Source organism: Ambystoma mexicanum, chromosome 10, assembly GCF_040938575.1.
Source record: "Ambystoma mexicanum isolate Mex_15411 chromosome 10, UKY_AmexF1_1, whole genome shotgun sequence".
Classification (NCBI taxonomy): domain Eukaryota; kingdom Metazoa; phylum Chordata; class Amphibia; order Caudata; family Ambystomatidae; genus Ambystoma; species Ambystoma mexicanum.
Genome location: NC_090932.1, coordinates 1,678,177,133 through 1,678,192,304, shown reverse-complemented (window position 1 = coordinate 1,678,192,304; position 15,172 = coordinate 1,678,177,133). Strand labels below are relative to the sequence as shown.

The window sequence follows — 15,172 nt, the reverse complement described above, 5'->3', positions numbered from 1 at the left end:
CTGGGGGTGGAGGAGACCAAATACAGGAAGTGACATCACTGGCAGTTATAGGACCACAAATTAGCATGAAGTCACCAACTTGGTGCAACGGCGAGCGCGGGGGGGGGGGGTCGCAGAACAGTGGAAACATTGGCTAGCATGTACTGCATATACTAAAGTCAAGTAAAAAGGAGATTTAATCACTGCCCCTACTCCACCCCTCTATAATCATCCAGGTTGTAGTAGCCCTCAAAAGGCAGAGCAACACAACTAGGATGGGAGAATGACATGCTGTCCATCCTGTGAGTGTGTCAAACGTCAGAGCAAAGACCTTGGAGCACAATCTCACTAATTTGGTGCAAATCTCGCAAGTGGGAGCAAGGGAATCCCCTGTGTGTTGTGGGCTGCAGAACCCGGATCACTTCCTCACTTCTTCAGGGTGAAACTCTGGCCAAGGCTCTTTGGGCAAGCATTCAGAATGGGCCTCACACCTATAAACAGTGTGATATATTGAGTGGGCACCTCCCTCCTTGGAGCATAATATCAACCTTTGCTGGTAATCTCACAACTGAATGTACAGTTTCACTCTTGGTCCTCTCAGTGACCCCATGTATATTAATGGAAACAGTCTCCCATCTGGGAAGACAATTATCTCTGTTAAAACACTCTGAATTGTCACTCCAGTTTTCTCGATCTATAGATCCATACCATATTCATTCATTGTGTGTGCAGGGATGATAACTTGTGTCTGAGAGAGCTCATTCTTTAATTCAGGAGAGATAAAGGGGTAACAACCCCCTGTATGTGGGATCAGGCTAATTTTGCTCCATAGCCCCTCCAGAAGGAGTGAGCAGGTTTTAAGACCCTGCTGATTCTGCTATCGGACAGGCTCGAGCCCTCTATCCCTTACCCCATCACGGCTCCCAACATCCTGAGCGGCAGCTTATGGACAGCAGGCAGCTCGGGTCATGCCGGTTGCCGTTTGAATGTAGACAGATCTACTATTTAGACACTGGGAGAGTGCCATGAATCCACATTGGTGGTGAAGAAGCACTCAACATACAGAATACAATGGTATAGTGTTGCCGCCCTGCTGAGAAATGACAATTCTGAGCATGTGAGCAGTAGGCTGGATCAGTGCTGCCCCATAAAAGGTGTAGAAGCCTCTGTGAGAAGAAGCAGTACTGTCCCAATGGTGAGAGGTGTAGTATTTTCACTTTAACTATGCTTAAGAACTTTGGGTTATTGAATAGTGCTGCTACATTCTGAGTAATTCCATCCCTTTATATATATATGAGCTCTTGTATAACCACGACAGTGTTGAGTTATTCTGATATTCTGATGATGACAGACTTGCTCAATAGTTCTGGTTCTGTATCATTAAATGTACTTCAGATCTTTAGAGCATCGGAAGGATAGCTCAGGGGCAACGTGCTCGCCTTGGAAGCAAGACGACACAGAGCAACACAGTTTCGATCCCTCGGTCCGCGCAACACGGGTTCACTCCCTCGGTCCGCACAACACAGGTTCGCTTCCTCGGTCCGCGCTACACAGGTTCGCTCCTTCAGTCCGCGCTTAGAAACCTCTGGGTAGGACACGCATTATAAATAACCAATTAAAATAAAAAGAAATACACCCAACCCAAAACGATTTTTAGAAATTGAGGGACAGACTTGTTTTGCATCTGTGCCTCCATTTCTAAAAATCGTTTTGGGTTGGGTGTACCTCTACATCTGTGCACCCCTCTTGCCAACAGGGGTGCACAGATGTACAAATACACCCAACCCAAAACGATTTTTAGAAATGGAGGGACAGACTTGTTTTGCATCTGTGCCTCCATTTCTAAAAATCCTTCTGGGTTGGGTGTACCTCTACATCTGTGCACCCCTCTTGCCAACAGGGGTGCACAGATGTACAAATACACCCAACCCAAAACGATTTTTAGAAATGGAGGGACAGACTTGTTTTGCATCTGTGCCTCCATTTCTAAAAATCCTTCTGGGTTGGGTGTACCTCTACATCTGTGCACCCCTCTTGCCAACAGGGGTGCACAGATGTACAAATACACCCAACCCAAAACGATTTTTAGAAATTGAGGGACAGACTTGCTTTGCATCTGTGCTTCCATTTCTAAAAATCCTTCTGGGTTGGGTGTACCTCTACATCTGTGCAACCCGGTGCACAGATCTAGAAGTATACCCAACCCAAAACGATTTTTAGAAAGGGAGGGACAGATGCAAAGCAAGAGCCTCTTTCTTTGCATCTGTCCAGCAATTTCTAAAAATCGTTTTTCCCCGGCTTTTACCCGGGCCGCCAGAGAGAGAGACAGTATGGATGGAACAAAGGGCCATCCATACTGCGTCTCTTCTCTCATCCCCGACTTCATTCTGCCAGGGGGGGGCCTGGCCCCCGCATCCCGCCGTACTCGGCGCCCCTGGTCCCGACACCAGTCCCCCACTCTGCATTCCCCGGAGGAAGTGCCAGTCGCCATGCAGGCCTCCCGGCAAGAGTGGGTGCTTAGCGTGCCCAACCCCCTCCACTCCGTTCATAGCCGTCTCACATGGCAAAAAGTCCATCCCTCCACTCCGCTGTCAAGCGAACTCCAAGACAAAAAACTCTTGCCTCCACTCCGATGATGGAGGGCTGCGGCTGGTGCCCGGGGCTGGAAAGAGGATTTGCTCTCTCAGCCCAGACCCTTTGTGCCCCCAGGCCAGGCTGTTTCCTGCCAGGCGCCTGGGGGCACGCCCCATAGGCAACTGGAGGAGATCCTGATGCTAGGGGGCCAAATGTTCGACCCGCTATGCCAGCTGCCCCTCTAGCGCCCCCTGTGTGGGATGGGGCACGTGCTGTTACAATGGGTACTGCTGGTGTGAGTGAAACGGGAATTTCGTTAATGTGCTGTTTGTGTGACATGCCGTGACCACCTCAGCAGCTACAATGGATAATCCCCCTCACTAGTGTAGGTGGCGGAGGTAGATTCTATTAAAGACAAGGAGGCGAGTATTATGCATTACAATCTTTACTTCTGACGCCACAGCAGCAAAGAAAAACGTTTAAGCAAACTCGTGTCATTAACTTAAAACTGAAAACAGTACTTCAATGACAGTGAAGAAACCAAACCAAAATGAAGGACCGGTCATGCGCTGCTGGCAACCAATTGGCAGAGACCCTCCCACATATAAGTCTTTTTCTCTAACATGATATCCTCTTCTGCAGCTGCACTGCACCAGGTGCCATCCCTGAAGAGCAGATATTGTAGCACGGAAAAACGATTCACAACCCGCTTCAGGACCTTCTTACACCGCGCCATCCTGGGGCACTCGAGGATCCTCCTTGATTGGGCCACCTAACCCGGAAGCTGTATACAAAGGGTGGGTGGGATAATACTCGTCTCCTTGTCCTTAATAGAATGCAAACCCCCTCTCATGCTAGTGAGGTGGGATTAACCGTTCTATGTCAAGACATGAGGCTTCATATTATGCAAGTTTAAAGCCGTTGCATCGCATTAAATGCCACATGATCAATACGCTTATGATAAAATGTCTTGAACGTGGACTCTCTGGACTAATCACCTGCCTTTAACATTTGCTCCAGACTGGTTCCAAGCACCAGGAAGAGCTTCCAAGCCACAAGGCAGAGATGCCCCCGAAGGACCAGCTTGTGAGGGAGACATGCCGGGTCCGCCGGGATCCGAGGGTGGAGAGGGAGAAGATGAGGAATATCCACCGCCAGCTCTAAGAGGGCTGGAAACCACACCTGAGGCGGCCGAAAGGTTGTGACTATCAGTGTTCGTTTGTCGGCGCACTTGTACCAGGACTCTGGCTATCATGGCAAACGGGGGAAGGGATATGACAGGGGACCCGACCAATCCTGGAGAAAAGCGTCGGTACCTTATGCCAAGGGTTCGGGCCTCCAACTGTAAAAGAGGGGCACCAGACAGTTGAGTCTCGAGGCAAAGAGGTCTACTTGAATTGGACCCCAGGGAGACAGGATCCTGGTAAAGAGGGCGTTGTCCAGCATCCAATCGCTCCTGTCCTGAAGATGCCTGTAATTCCAGTCTGCCACAGTATTGCTGACCCCCAGGAGGAACTCTGCTTTTAAGAGCATGTTCCTGTCTAGGCAAAAGTGCCCAAAACTCCCTCGCTAGATCCGCTAGGCCCTTGGAGTGGGTCCCCCTCAGATGGTTTGTAACGCACTGCCGAGATATTATCCATCTGAAGAAGGACACATCAATTTCTCTGATCCTTGAGGAGGCTCTTGACTGCAAAGGAGCCCGCTAGCAGTTCCAGGCAGTGTAGATTTCTCTTCAACTGGCCATTTCCCTCCACTGATAACTTGCCCTATACTGGCCCCCCAACCTGCCCTGCTGGCATCAGATTCTAGAACAATGTCTGGAGATGGACCAAAGATTGCCTTGCCATTCCAGGTGGTCGGTCATATGATTGTAGGGAGAAGAGAGAGTCATAAGCTACCCCTATTACACCGCTTAGGCTGCGGTAGGTTTTCAAAAGGTAGGAAGCTAGTTTTTAAATGCTAGCTATCAAAAGTCACAGAAAATGGGAGAGGATAGAAATTTTTGTTTATTCAGACATACATATAGAATATAGAATTCATAGTAAAGAATACATAGTTTGAAACGAAAGATCACATGCAAGCCTCGTTTGGCTTGTAACAGAAAAACACAAAAAATGGAAATGAGTACAAAACTGTTGTTACATCACAGTTTGGTAGGTGAGGGTTAGTAACATGTATTGTGGATTTCAAATACTACAATCAGATTGGTAGTATCTCGGACCACTATGACATACTACCAATCTGATTGGTAGTATCTCAGACCACTATGACATACTACCAATCTGATTGTAGTATCTGAAATCTTGTCATTTGGAATCAATGCGCATAAGTAGGGACTTGCGCCTTTATTTGGAAATGGCAGTGTTGGGATTGCCGAGCAGGCAGACTGCCCTCTGCACCCAGCCTCGAAATGCTTGAACATCAACTGGGGTATTAGACCATGCAGCTTCCTCTGCTAATTCAAAAATGTGTTAAGGGTCCCAAAACATCTTGGCAACTGCGTAAGGCTTGGTCAACGCCCTTCTTGGGGTTCTTTCCTTTCTGGGATAAGAAAGACACCATAGGTTGGTCAATGTCGGGGGTAAAAGCCACCATGTCAGAGATAACAGGTCTAGGGCATTCAGAACAGAGCTTGTTCCTATCCTCCTAACCCAATGATGTAAAAATGTAGAGACGTCATTAGAGGGGTGCCACTCCACAGACCTTGGGTGTTGGATGAGAGAGGGATCAAAGAACGGCACCCCGCTGTCATCTAACAAAGGGCCAGCAGCTCCTTGGGATGGATCCACGGGAGTCCCCTTCTTTTCACGCCTCTTGGGGGGGAGGGAGGGTATGGGGTAATCTGAATCTTCAGAACTATCCTGTGAGGATATGGAAGTTTAAGGAGCGTTAATACGAGGCCCTGACCGAGTCTTCCCCCTTCCCCCAATGTACGCTTTAAAGCCCTTCTAGGGGACAGATCTTGACCTGGCGAACTGGACACAGGACTGGGGTGTCCTTCCAAATGTCTGGACTTGGCTGAACACTCTAGGACATGCACTGCTAGGGATGAGCCCACATCCGAATGAGAGCGAAAATCAGAAATGTTATTAGTCTATCAAAAGCTGAGGTCCGGATAGAATCTTGAATTGCCCTAGTTACTGAAGGGGGGCCCTCCCCAGAACCCTTAAAACTAGAATCTTCCGCAGACCTTTCCATTTTCTTTGAAGGCCTAACCTGGGTACTGGCATCAGCTGCTCCTCTGAAATCGATTTCTCGTTCTTCTATTTGCGTACTTTGCCTTCTCTCTTAACGTGATTCCATTTCAGCTTCACTTGCATCCCTTGGTTGGCTGCCTTTTCAGTCCCAACTTAAATTTCATTTTCTCAGTTTGGTTTTTAAATCTCTCTCTATGGGCTTGCTCTAGACCATCTTGCTGTTCTGCTCTCCTTTTGTAGTCCTTCTCGCTCTCTTCGTTCTTCTTGTCTTTTTAAGTTGACTGTTCCCCGTCCGCCCTGTGCCCAATCTTGTTTTCGCTCTTTTGAACTTCTTGCTCCTCGCCATTGGAATCTTCTTCCACTTTCTCTTCGATCCATTAATGTTTATTCTTTTTTCTGTTTCTTTGAAAAATCCCCTACTTCACTGTCCATGATTGTTTGTTTTCTGAATTGATATTTGAATTATTTTATTCCAACAATTTTGTACCGTTGGTTCTATACTATGTACAGTGCTTTGGATAAAAGTGCTTTATAAGAATTAATAAAATACAAAATAAAATACAGAAGAAGAGCCCTCTATTCCCTTGGTTGCAACCATAGCTAAATAGAAAGAAAGGTGACACACTTTTTCTTGAAACAAAAACCACCCAAGGGAGAACAAAGTGCTGTTAATGTAATGATTCCTCTGCACAGTGTAGCGGCTGTGATATACGGAGTTAATAGGCAAATGCAACGTAGGAAATAAACACTGAACAGACGTTGCCCAAAATTGTCTCCTGCTGAGGTATATGGGCTAAAATAATGTTGCGCGCTCTGTGTTATAAATAAAAGCCAGGCGAAGCCTGGAAACCAAGCAAGACGAGATAAAATGCCTCGTGATGTCATGAATACCAGGTGCAGCCTAGACACGGAGCAGGCCGCACTCAGACGAAGCACGTCTGATAATGATAGAGGATGGAGCTGGTTGCAAGCACACACGCATACTGCCAAGCTGGCTCGCGAACAAGCCTTAAGCAAACCCAGCGCTCGGGTAGGCTGGGCGTTTGCGCGAGTGCCACCGCTGCAGGGTGAATAAATGAACGCAGCAGTCACCTATGCACTGAGAAACCAAACTAAACCTGAGAGGAATTGAGAGACAACCATCACGTAGTCATGTAACAACACACACTTTCCTCGTAATATAACCAGGGAAACTGTGACATAATAATATACAATGGGAGAAATTAACCTTTCTGAAACTTCTGAAGACACCAATTAGCAACAAAGCACACTAGTGAAGGGAATGTACTTAGCTTTTGGCGTCAGCAGCAAAGAAAGAGGATATCATGTTAGAGAAAAGGACTTGTATGGGGGTGGGTTTCTGCCTATTGGTTGCCAGGAGGGCATGACCTGCACTTCATCTTGGTTTGGGATTCTTCCCTTCACTGTCATTGAAATACTGTTTTCAGTACTGAAATCACGCCTTTCCTGGGCAAACTCATGGAAAAGCTGGCCATCTCCCAGCTTAATCTTCACACTGAATCTGTTGGTTGTCTCCATGACAATCAGTCTGTCTTCGGAGCTGCCAGAAGCACAGAAACTGCTCTTCTGAACATCCGTGAAGACCTGCTCTCCAACCTCGATTCCAACACCCCCTGTGTCCTCATCTTACTTGATCTCTCTTCTGTCTTTGACACGGTCAACCATGCAATCCTGCTCAACCGTCTCTGTGATAACCTGGGTATCACCGGTCAGGCCCTGGTGTATCTGACTATCTTCCTCTCTGATCGTCCCTCCCAGGTCAAACTTGGGTCCTTCCTCTCCTCTATCTTTATCTCTACCTGTGGTGTCACCCAGGGGTCTAACCTCTCTCCCAGGCTGTTTAACGAATACCTGGCACTTCTTGCCCACTGCATTGCCGCTCTCTGACCCAACTTTGTGCTATGCGGATGACAGTTCATTTCCAGGCTACCTTCGGCCACCTCTTCTCCGTCTCTCATCTCTGACTGTCTGTCTGCTATCCAGCGGTGGTGTGCCGCCAATGAGCTCTGCCTTAAAATGCCAGTAAAATGGAGATTCTCCTCATCAGCACACCTGCTCCCTCCTTTCCTGTCCGTCTCTGGCTGGCCCCTCTTAGCCCCCTTCCTGCTCCCACCTGTGAGGCTAAATACCTCAGGGTCATCTTCGACTGCACACTCTCCTTCTCTCCTCACATCTCTGACATCTATAAGAAGTCGCACTACCAGCTGCACCTCCTCAGAGGTATTCTTCCTTTACTCTCCTTCCCCCAGAAGCTCCCTGTCTCCAGAGCTCTGGTTCTCTCTAAGCTGGAGTACTGCAATAGCCTCTTTCTAAATCTGCCTGCTACTACTTTCCGCCGTCTGCAACTCATCCAGAACAGGACTGCAAGACTTGTCCTTGGCCTCAAGCCCAGGGATCCTATCTCTCCAGGACTGAAATCTCTGCATTGGCTCCCAGTGGCTTGCGAGGATTAAGTTCTAAACACTCTGCATTGTCCAAAAGGCCTTCTGGGGCCTGGGGCCTCAATACCTTCAATTCTCTCTTCCTAAATATCTTCCCTCTCAAGCTCTTTGCTCATCTGCCTCCAACTTCCTCAGTCAGTCGCTTCTCCAAGCACCGAGTTGGCGGTAGATCTCTCTCTTCGGCTGGCGCCTCCCCGCGAAACAGCTGTTCTGCCTCCCTGCAACTTCGGGAGAACCATCTTCGGTTCCGGAAGCACCTGAAAACCTTCCTCTTGGCTTCTGCTTTCTCTCCTCCTCTTACCCTGCTGAATTCCTGTCTAAAACTGTACTGGTTACCTGGCCATCCTCTGATCTCGGGCCCAGGTCCCCTCCCCTGCCAGTTACACACCTGCACTGCCTCCCTGGCAACCCCCTGCACTTGGGGACTGTTTTATGTATCCCGACAGTCCCCCTCCAGCACTTGACACCTGATGTCTGCACTTACCCTTGCACTTGCCACCAGCTCGCCCACCTTCTCTTATTGTTATGTATTTATTCTATTACCCCATGTACTGCACTGTCCCCACCCCCCTCCCAGCCCCATGTTGGGTTAAGCCTGGGATCTAGGTAGAGCATTGTGGAAGTGGGGGCGGATTCGTCCATATTGACTGACAGGAGGTGCGTGCAGCCTCCCACCGCCCCCTTTCACCCCCGGGGGTTCTTGCTGGCTTGAGTTCACTCTGAGCATGCATGGCCTTGTGCCATTGCTCATGGCAAACTGTTGAGCTGCTTCCCCACGCAGCATGCAAGCCCTTCCCCTGGAAGCAGCCTGAGTGCAGGGACATTGCAAGTGCCTTCTCCTGTTAGTCTAGGCGTGGGAGGCGCTCACACACATGACTGCTCAGTGTCGGGGCATTACAGCACAGGCATTAGTCTGTCCTCCCAATTAGCCTAATCCTTGGAGAATGCTAGAATCCTTTGTGACGGTAGCGGTCCTCGTGTTCTGTGCACCGAAGCGGATTCGTGTGTAAGCTTTTCAGCCTGTAGAACTCGGGCCTGTGTTCAACACTCATTCCCCCGAGAATGCACATTTACTCACTAGCCCCCACCCCGTGAGGTTTACAGCCATACATACCTGCCAAGTCTCCGGGTTTAGTCCAGAGGACTGTGTTTCCACGCTCTTCTCCGGGTCTCCAGGGGAGAGCATGGAGTCTCCGGTTTTCTGTCTGTTTGATGACTGGTCCCTTGATTCTGTGGTACGACGTCCTTTCATCGCAGGGTTTTTTACCACAAATTTTTTAACAAAAAACCCATTGTATTTTTTTGGGGTGGGGGTTAGAAAATTAGATATATGGGGTGTGGGTGTTTGGGAATAAAAAAAAATTAAAGGGGTATTGGAGGTGTTGGGTGAGGAATCCCCCCCCCCAAAAATAATGTAAAAAAAAATAAGGTGAGTTTTTTTCCATTAAAATAGCGGTAAAACACCCCCACCCCCTGGAAAAAATATCTCGCAATGAAGTGACATGGAACCGATTCTGTAACATCGGAAGGAGCGCGGATATATCGTGATATATCGTGCAGGCTCTTTTCACGGGAAAGACCAGGGTAAAAGTTAACTGGGGAGTGTTGCAGTGAAGGCGCTGCGCGTTTCTCTGTGAATGCACGTGCGGCCCTTGCTGGAAGAGCGCTTTGCAGGGCAGTGTGTTGAGGCAAAGTGCCCTTTATGGGTCATCGCCATGGATGCAAAGCAGAGGGTGTGAAAGCTGGCCTTCAAGCGCTACATCACAAAGGTTCGAGCAAGTGACTGCTTTACAGTCTTGGAAAACTCTTCAGTTTGTGGTTTCATGTAAAGGCAGAAAAAAACCATGACTGTTTACTGTATGAACCCCAAAAACAAACAAAGTACATTATTTAAAAGTTGCACACAGTGGTGGATTTCTGTCCCCGCCCCCGTTTACTAAATTTAAAAAAACACCTTTCATTTAATTTCTAGGAGGGGGTCTGTCCAAATAAGTGACAGTTTTTCACAGCTTCTAAAACGAATAGTTCTATTATAGCAACATTTGCATGGAAGTTGAAGAGAAAAGGCAGGCCTCTAGGTGAACTACTCGCACCTGGTATAAATACTTGATACACAGATGGGTGTGTTGGCGCAATTAGTGACGGCCCCTGGGCGCTTTGACTTTTTGAAATTAGTGAACCGAGGGACAGGGAGTGCCGAGCTGGTGGGCAAAAGTGGGCGTGATGATGGGCGGAGTCTTCAGTGGATGTGGGCGGGGCATTCTGTGACGCAAATCTCAGGGTTTTTCTTTTTCAAATGTAGGCGGGTATATCTACAGCAGCAACGTGTGACTCACACACTCCACACCGGGCCTACACCTGCACACCCTTTGCAATGTGTGAGGACTGTGGCCCCAGCTTAAATCCACGTTCAATTGCTGTGGATGTCTGTGCTCTACGTCAACGTTAAAGGATATTTCTGCCGCGCACCATCACTGCCGTAGTGGTCCCCTGGCACTCTGCCGGATATGAAGAAAGGGGGGTGGGGCGCGTTAGTAGGACAAAGTTTGGAGAGGGAGCAAGGGAGCTGTGATGGGCTGTTGGCAGCTTCAGTTCAGTTAACACCGTTCGCTGAGCTTTTTAGTGAGGTATCCAGTCGGAGTCCGTCGTGTGCTTTTGTGAGGCTCTGTGTGGTGTGTTTGTTGTTGCGGTGTGGTGAAGTGCATGCGGGTTGCTGTAGTTTAAGAGGTATGGTTGAGTTTAGTTTGGGTTTGAGAGGTGTGTGAAGAGGGGTGAGGTTTTAGTAGGGTTGGTTATAAGCATTGCTGCCTGGGGAAAACGCACGCTCATATATTTATTTATGGATTTGTAATGTGCCGACGGCCCCTAGGCATCAGGGCGCAACAAAGACACATGGGCAACAGAAGGATGAGACAGTAGACTATAGTAACAAATCGGGAATCACAGGAGGACACGACTATTAAGGCCATGGAATTACCTGAAAAGAGCATCAAGTTGGGAATGGCTCTAATGGTAGGGGGTAGGGCATTCCAGAAAGAAGATTAGATGGCCGGGAAGGATCTTCCTAACCCCCTAGATCTTGAGAACCTAATTCCCTGCAGGTGACTGAGAGAGGAGCGCACATTTATTTTAGATTGGTGCGGTTGAACCAAGGCTTTCAGATATTCCGGGGCCTTGCCGTAAAGAGAGTGATGCACTAGCATGCCAATTTTGAACTGAATTCGCTCCTGCACTGGGAGCCAGTGAAGATCTTTCCTGAAATTTGATATATGCAATCTTCTTGGAATGTTCACGGCCACGTGAACCTCGTCGTTCTGGATGGTTTGGCGGGCCTGGATGTTCCATTTTGAGGTGCCACGTACCGTGTTACCATAGTCAAGCCTCGATGGAATAGTAGCTCAAGTTATGATTACAGAATTCATTCAATTGAAAGAGGGTCAATGGTCCGACGAAGCGTAAGATGATGGTTACAGGTCCGCCGCAGATGTTGGCAACTGGGCTTCTGAATTCAGGGAATCCTCCAGATAGGCTCCTAGGGTTTTGACTTTCTTCTGGGTCACGATTTTGTTACCTTGTAACAGAAATTTCTCGTATGCAGCGTCCAGTTTGGAATGAGCCTGAGGGGATCCAAAAATAAGGATCTCGGTTTTATTGCCTTTAAGACATAACCCGTTCTTGGACATCCAACCGTCGATAGTTATAGATGTTGTTCAGTACTAAGTCTTTCAAGATTTAGACAAGATTTCTTCCTTACCGTGATCTAGTTTCAGCAGGACAAGGCTGTCTCTCATCTCTGTCGATATATTGCATTCGTTAATCCCTACAATTCTTTCTTTGTTCTTACTCGGGCCAGCCCCTACATCCCAGTCTGTGGTTGATGAAAACTGGTCCTGGGGATCGATCTGCTTGCGACCTATGACACGGTACAGTTCAGTCCTTACCAGGATGTCTGGATTGGGGCAAGTGAATCACCATACCTATGTCTCTGATGATTTTGTTGTGTTGGATTAATCATTAGGAAGTCAGTACATCTCCAAGAAAACGGCTAGGGTATCGTGTATGTCTGTCCGCGTTCCTGTGCATGGCGGTGCCTTCTCTCCACACCCCTGCGGATGCGAGCTGCCAAGGGAGAGTGCTTCGAAGGGCCAGATTCTGGTTTCCATAACACAATCGGTGTATCAAGTTGAGCCCCGCCAGGCAAGGCTATACACTCGACTAGGGGCTTCACCTGCACCCAGGGCAATTGCCTGCTGCTAGAATCTTTGAAAAACAGCATTAGGCAATGTGCAAATTGGTGCCCCTGTCCCCCTACGCACCCCTCAGTCTGTGATGAGTACCCCAGTGTGTGTCTGTGTGTGTACCTGCGCCCATTGAAGTGTCAACACTATGCACGTCCACAGATCTGCCATGCCCTGTGGGTGGGTATGCAATGCTGCCATGGGCCGCATCTATGGGTCTGCAGGACATGCACTGCCACTGTGGTTGGTATGTGAGTCTGAGGGACTGCCATGCCCTGTGGGTAGCATGTGGGTCTGCAGTGTTACCATGGGTCGCATCTATGGGTCTGCAGAACATGCACTGCCACTGTGGTTAGTATGCCACTCTAAGGGACTGCCATGCCCTGTGGGTGGCGTTTGTGTCTGCAGTGCTGCAATGGGCCGCATCTATGGGTCTGCAGGACATACACTGCCACTGTGGTTGGTATGCGAGTCTGAGGGACTGCCATGCCCTGTGGGTAGCGTGTGGGTCTGCAGTGTTACCATGGGTCGCATCTATGGGTCTGCAGAACATGCACTGCCACTGTGGTTAGTATGCAAGTCTGAGGGACTGCCATACTTGAGTGTTTGCACAGTGTTGTGCTGCTGTCCTGCACCATTGCCACGTGCTGCATATGTGTCGTGTGTGCTTTGCGATTGATCTGGGCTGTGAAGTTTGAAGCATCGGCCCCGATAAGTGGTTCCCACCCAGGGGCGCAACAAAACCTACATTCAGAAAATAGGTGGGGCAAACTTGGAGTCTTTGTCCCCACTGTTCTACCCACCGATGGTCTGGCGTGGGGACCAACTATCAAATAGTATATTTTAAAGCGCAATGTGCAGAGAGGGGATGGAAGTCTTTATTGAAAGAAGCAGCTTTAAAGTTTTACTCAGTTTGTTCAAGTACATTTTTCTGAACAAACACAGTAAGACCTTAACAGCACCAGTTTTGGGGAAAGGCTGCCCTCACCTCTGGGCCTAACAAAATTCAAGTGCGCTCATCCAGGGGTGCACCTGCGCTAAGATTTAGGCAGGGGCTACCCCTTCAAATGTTGGTAGAGGCGCAAACTTCAGAGACGGTGGAGGAGTGGCAAACTTACTTGCATAGGGGCATCTCCTTTTGTAATGAGACTACTCGAGTGCGGCTTCAAAGTTACAATCAGTTAATTCTCTCCTTTAAGTGTGAAAACACCCACTTCTTGCAGATCCTGAAGTTCTTAGAAAGTGTGAAAATGGCAGATGGTGTGTAATGAAATACTCAATATCACAGCATAACAGGACATAGCAGAGTGTGGGGCAGGACTCTGGACAGCCCAAGCGACTTCAGTGGCTTGGAGCAACAATGCAGAAAATGTAATGTTGGTTCTACCAAAATTAGTCCGCTATACTAGAATCTCTGGTGCACTGATTGGCTGGCGAAACTGTCTACCTGTCAAATCAAGTGTTACGAGACTAGCTGAGTGCCAGTGCAGCAATAATGCAATTCTATGTGAAAGTATTGGAGCCACTAGCAGAGGAGCACCAGGGTACACCAATTTGTCCCTACACTTATTAAAACTGTAATCACTCCAATTTTTGCAGGTGAAGTCCGGGTGAGCTTACATTATTTTATATTTGTATACTTAAATAAAGTTCCTGATAGAAAATGGAGGTGTAATCTTATGTAATCTTATGCGGTTTCGTTTTAATGTACTGCCAACTGGGCAAATCCAAGAAATTAGCGACAAAATGGGAAAAGGGCATGTGCCCTGCCGCTTTTGTAAAAACACTATTGTAAAGGAAACACTAAGACATCTATTACTAGATTGTGAGGAACGTGAAACTTATTTCAGTAAATTTGTGTCGCAAGCAAAGATATTTTCCAGAGGTAATTTGGTGGATCTCTTTAAAAATAGCAATTGTACGATTCTTATTGAATGTCTGTGGTCTTATAGTTCAAGAATGATTTTATTTTAAGATTTATTTAAGATTATTTTAAATATTTCCTTTTATAAAAATGATGTAAAAAAATGTAATGTAATGATGAAATAATGTAACTGAAGAAAACGAGTTTTTAAATGTGTTTTATTTTGTATGTATATTATTTTATTGTATACAAACATTTTTTGTAAAGGTTTTGTTTCTGAAACCAAACACAAACACAAATAAAGGATAGACGATTACATTATTTGCCCGGGATCACACACTTATGCTAAACAGCAAAGCAGGGTTTTTAACCCACTCTGCAATTTGGACACAGCCACCTTTTTACACGCTTTACTTGGAACAAATATATAAGTTTTGGGTGTCAAGTCCTACAATAATACTGTCCTATACAGTTTACTTAGAAAATACACAAATTGCATAGAAAAGCATCATGACAACATGTAAGTCCTTATAGCAGCAGCACGTTGGGCCACAATAATCTCCGTGCACCTTTATTTTCCACATCCCCAATGGAAAACTGTAAGATGCAGAAGGCAAAATATCTATTTACCCACTTTATTTTCAGCGCTTGAAGACACACAATAAAAGTTGTCATAAACCCACTTAGGTTTGGAGATTCGTCCCAAACCTCCAGCGTGTTATGCATGGTTTTTAGAACATTCAAGTAAGGACATGAAATTACACTTTACTTTTTAGCATATCAAGCTAGCAGACGTTATGGGTGTGAACACCTTTTCAAGGGGTGCTTTATTGTGTTGTGCAGGTTTGCAAGGTGACT

The 15,172-nt window shown here is 47.4% G+C and overlaps 1 protein-coding gene across 2 annotated transcripts in view; it reads left to right on the top strand.

The window, feature by feature from the left end:
* Positions 1-15,172, top strand: part of SCARB1 (scavenger receptor class B member 1) — a 790,530-nt gene that overhangs the window by 431,936 nt on the left and 343,422 nt on the right. The window lies entirely within an intron of this gene.